A 5,223-nucleotide genomic window follows, 5' to 3' on the forward strand; every position below is an offset into this window, starting at 1 on the left:
CGGCAATGCTCTGGGTGTACACAGAGCATGCGTGTGCCCGGCTGTGACGGTGGCAGCAGGGGTGCCGGGGCCGTGCCCCCGTGTGTGTGCGCGAGCACGCATGTGCACGTGGCTTCTGGAGAAGAGATGTTTAAAAATGGAGTTGTCAGCCCCGAGTTGACAGTTGCAATCGGCAAAGTGCAGCGTCGGCAGGAACGGCCGCGGCTTCCACAATTACCCGGGAGGAGACGGCCCGCTTTATGCTGAGGAGGCACAGTGTGACTGGAATAAAGCAAGTGGAGCAGACCCCAAAACTCCATTCATTAAAGAAACTCATTAATGAGGGACATTTACTCAGCTGAAGATTAGATCCACGCTTGCCTCTTCCAGGAGCCAGGCGCCGACCGGGGCCCGGAGCCGGCCTGCCCGCGCAGCCAGGCCAGGCGCCAGGGCCCCGGCAGGGAGAGGCGGTGCTGCGGGGCCAGCCGTGCGAGGCCACGTGGATGCACGTTCTGGTGACCGGGAAGGGTAGGGGCGTCTGGGTCAAAGGTGATCGACTGAGGCTGATTCTGTCCCCGCCTGGGGACACGTGGCAGTGTCAGGAGACATCGCTCGTCGTCACACCTGGGGAGGCCGGTGCTGTTGGCATCCAGTGGGCGGGGCCCAGGGATGCTGCCGCACACCCTGCGGCGCCCAGGACGGCCCCACGGGAGAACGAGCTGCCCCAAACCTCGTTAGTGCCGGGGCTGGGACACCCGATCCAGGCTGTGCGTGTGAACGCTCCTGGGGGATGGGGTGAGTGCGTGGCATGTGACTAAAGTGTGCGTGTGCGTGGGGAATGCATGTGCGTGAGCATGTGTGCGCGCGGAGTGTGTGTGTGACCGTGGGCGTGTGTCAGGCTGCCTCCCCGTGGGCTGACGGCTGGGCGTTGAGAGAACACAGAGCACCTCCGGTGAGGTGTGGCGAGACGGCGGCCCCGTTAGACCCCGTTCGAGGAGGCCCGACAGGCGAGCTCAGAGGCCTCTTGCTGTGTGTGCCATCCCTGGGCCCCTGGGAGGACCCCGCTTTTATGTGTGTTTAGAGAATTGTCCGTGTGGGGTTTAAGGCTGTGAGGAGAACGGCCCCCGCCCAGGACAGGCTGCCTGAGGGCACACCCGTCGCGTGGGCCACCGCCGCACACCCATGGTCCCGACTGCACATGCAGGGCCCCGGCTGGGGGTGCCGCCCTCAGGCCACGGCGCTGCGGGGTCCACCAGGCTGCCTGGCACCTTCCCTGCCTTCTGCTGCCCGGGCAGTGCTCTGCCCGGCTGCCCCAGTGAACAGAGCTTGGGTGAGAGGTGGAGGCCTGAGTGCCTGGAAAGTTCGGTCACGGTGGCACAGGGTGGACCCGTCTCCTCAGTGCAGGTCGTGCCCCTCTGACTGAGAGGTCTGCCAGCTGGGGGCTCCCCTCCCACTCTGCCCTCCTCCCTCCTCCTCCCTCCAGCCCCTCCCAGTGCAGGGGTGCAGTGGACTCCCCCGCTGTGCCAAGATGGCTCCCCACCAGGGAGAGTCGGGGGACTCTCCTGGAGACACTGCCCCCAGCTCACAAATGTCCCCACAAAAGAAGGGCCACCCAACCGACGAATTAATTAACAGTTCTCAACCCAGATCCCCCGGCAGGTGTTTGACTGTGGGGCGCATTATGTAATCTTTGTTGCCAGGAAATTTACCTTCCTAATTACATTTCGCGAATTTTCATTTGAGTCTGCCTTCCCAGGGCTCACAGTAACAAGGAGAAGGGCACCGTGGTGGTGGCGGTGGTGGGAACATCTGGGACCTGAGGCTGCTGGGCGCAGACGTCGGGCTGCACCCAAGGGTGGGTCCAGCCCACCCCCCGCCCGCCATTCCCACCCCCGCCTGCCCATGTCATGTCATGCTAATATTTCTTAATGAATATGCAGGAAACACATACGAGGTTGCCAGTGTGGACGCAAGGGGGCTTATCCTGGGGATGCAGAGGCAGCTGCCCCGGACCCTTGGGGGAGAGTGGCCTGCACGCTGCTCTCTAATATTTGTGGTCGGAATGAGTGGGTTCTGTGTGGCGCTCCTCCTTGTGGGATCACCTTGACGCTGTCCTGTAGCTTTGTTCTCACGAGGCCCTGGGAGGGAGCTTCCTCTCCATCCCACTGAGTAGGAGCCTGGTGTGTGCTGGTCCACTCTCAAGTGTACACAAAGATGCCACATGTGCTCGCCCACTTATAAATTCACAGCAGCATCTCAGCAAGCATCTCAGGGAAGGATAGAGGAGGGACTGAGCAAAATAGAGGTCACAGGGGGTGGGAATAACCTGGAAGGCTTCCCAGAGGAGGTGTCTGAACATTTCCAGGGCAGGGATAAGGTTGGAGGAGGGAAGAGGCCTGGGTCACAGCAGAGAATCTCTGCACAAAGCCTGTCCTTGAGCACTGCACTGGGGTGGTGTTTTTCACTTTGGCATCTCCAGACCTAGGAGGTGCTCAGCAAACTTAGGAGGTGCTCAGCAAACAGTTATCGACTGAGTGAGTGGGGCGGTGAAGGTACGGGTCAGAACGAGCTGTGTGGGAGCTGCAGTGGGTGCTGCTAGGAGTTGGCAAGTGACTGTGTTTGGCAGGCTGGGCCGGGGCCCTCCTCAGGGACCCTACCCTCTTGCCTTCTCCCTCCTCCCTAAGGCTTCCCCAACAGTGTCCTCTGGCTTCTCCCTCCAACCGTGCCCTTGGTAGCCTACAGGCGTCTCAGAACCTTTGCTCCCCAGTCCCCAGGGCCCGGGCAGATGGCTCAGCTGTCCCGAGCTTCCTTCTGGTTGAGCCCAGGGCTTCTGTGGGCAGGGGTACAAGACCGCCATGAGCTCCTCCACTTCCCAGAGGCAGACGGGCTCCGAGGGTGAGAAGGGGGCCTTGGGTTGCCCACGCTGGGGCCGGAGCCCTACCTGCGAGGCCTCAGGCGAGGTGCTCGACCCCCAGGAGCTTCACTGTACTCATCTGTGAGGTGGGGGAAGCAGGTGGATGGGCTTGTCCCCGGACACAGCACCTCCGAGGGGTCAGCACGCTGCCTCCCAGCCCTTCTTGCTCTCACTTCCCACCTGGTTTGAAGAGGGTCCAGAAGGGGTTTGCTTTTCCCAAGCACCTCCCTTGCCTCTCGGAGCTGAGGATGTCTCCTCCCAGCGCTCCTGACTTCCCTTGTCAGGAGGCCTGCGAGCAGCAGTTGAGAGGCGCTTGGGGGCAACTGGGCAGCCACCGGACTCCCCCCCACCCAGTGCTCCAGCAGGGAGCAGGGAGAAGAGGGTGTGGCCTCCAGACTCGGCAAAGGGACCCATCAGGTGACAGCGTCCCACCCCCAGTTCTGACCCCACCGGCTCCCGCATCCCTGGACAGCCACCGTTTCCTGTTAACCGCGGCCCCATCTGTCCCCAGAGGGGAGCGGCCCAGGGCCTGGTGCTGGGTCTTCATGGTGTCTGCACACACATGTGTGCACACACACGTACACACACACAGGGCTACAGATTCAGGGCCGGCAGCACCCAAGGGGGTTTGTGAAGTGGGGTGAGGACCCCACTCATCGAGGGGCAGCGACCGGCCCCAGCTCCCTCAGCTCCCCTGTGACACCCAGCGCCGTGCTTGTCCCCCTACCTCCCGCCCTCCTGCAGAGACGCGGCCCCGGGGGTCCCTGCCTGGCCCAGCAGCCTCAAGCTCGGCAGGGCCCCCGGGAGTCGGGACCTGTTGGGGGTCTTGATTGACAGCACCCTCACCCCACCCCTGCTTTCCTGGACCCACATCTGCCAGATGGCGGCTGCCGGCTCCTCGCTGATTTCCCCAGGCAGGACGGACGGCGGGGTGGAGGTGAAGCTGATGGGAGAAGGAGATTTATGGGGCCACGTTGTTTATGATTTGTATGCAGTGAGCTTGGAGGGAATTATGGCTTAATCTTGCAAAAAATCCGTCCCCTCCCTTGAGGCTTTTCAGCTGAGATCTGGGCCCAACTTGATGCAGGAAGAGGATGAGTCTGGGCTGAGGGACCAGCGGTGGGCTCTGGCGGATGGCCGGGCTCCATTCTGGGGGATGGGGTGGCACCTCAGTCAGTAGAGCGGGAAGGCCCCTGGGGTCCATCGGGTGGAGGTTCTTACCCTTTCTTGTGCCTTGAACCCCCTTAGCATCTGTTGAAGCACATGGACCCCTTCTCAAAAAATGGTCTTCAATGCATAAAATACATAGGATTACAAAAGAAACCATTTTATTGAAATACACTTACCGAAAGAGAGACAACATTTAAAATCGTAAGCCGTGGCTTCTTTACAATCGTGTGAAAGAGCCAGGCACAGGGTCGGGTCTGCTCACACCCTAGTTTTGGAGTTGGGGTGAGTGTAAAGCACAGCACGGTAGGAAGGACCTGCAGTTGGTGTTGGTGACGGGGTCTCGGGTGGTACTCAGGCCCAGGGTTTGCGGCCACGTTCATGGGTGCTGACATTTCAGTTGGAGGATGATAAGATGGAGATGTAGGGTGTTTTTCTGTCCAGGACCACAGGTGCCCTGAGTTCTTTCCCCAAATAGCACAGAAGCACACACAAAGTACACAGAGCACACGTAGAGCACGACCGCGCTGCTTCCAGGCTCTGGGCCAAGTCGGTGCATTTTGTTCTGGAGCCACGGTGGCTCTGGGACGGCACTGTCGGCCTTCGTGGTGCAGATGGTGGAAACCAGGCCCACCGTCAGGGAGACGAGAGAGAGAGTGTGGCAGGGCTCCCCCACCCTTGTGCCACGCCTGGGTGGAGGGCTGGGAGACCAGGGCACCCCAGAGAGCCGTGTCAGGAGACTGGCCCCAGTGCTGGGGGCTAAGTGGGAGCCCAGGCTCGGGCCCCACGTGTGCTCCGTGTGGAGGGGCTCCACCATCAGGACTCGCTGTTTGCCAGGACGACCCGGCCCATTACCCACCCGGCAGCCACCAGGAGGGGCATGAGGCCCTACTGGAAAATGAGCGTCTTTGGACCAGAGGAAAAGGAGACATAAAGCGGGAGAGACCCAGGATTCTGGAGGGAAGATGGCAGGGGCAGTGGGAACCCAGCCCGGGCCCGCCCGTCTTTGCCATTGCTGCCAGGAATGGCAGAACATAGGGCCGCAGCGTCAGATTATAAACTTGCCGAGCGATGCAGGGTCCTAGGGGCTTACATCTAGGGGCTCACCTCTAGGGGCTCTGCTTGGATTTCTCCTGAAGTCCCTCTAGGTCTCAGGGGTGGGA

Source organism: Eubalaena glacialis, chromosome 19 (assembly GCF_028564815.1).
Source record: "Eubalaena glacialis isolate mEubGla1 chromosome 19, mEubGla1.1.hap2.+ XY, whole genome shotgun sequence".
Classification (NCBI taxonomy): domain Eukaryota; kingdom Metazoa; phylum Chordata; class Mammalia; order Artiodactyla; family Balaenidae; genus Eubalaena; species Eubalaena glacialis.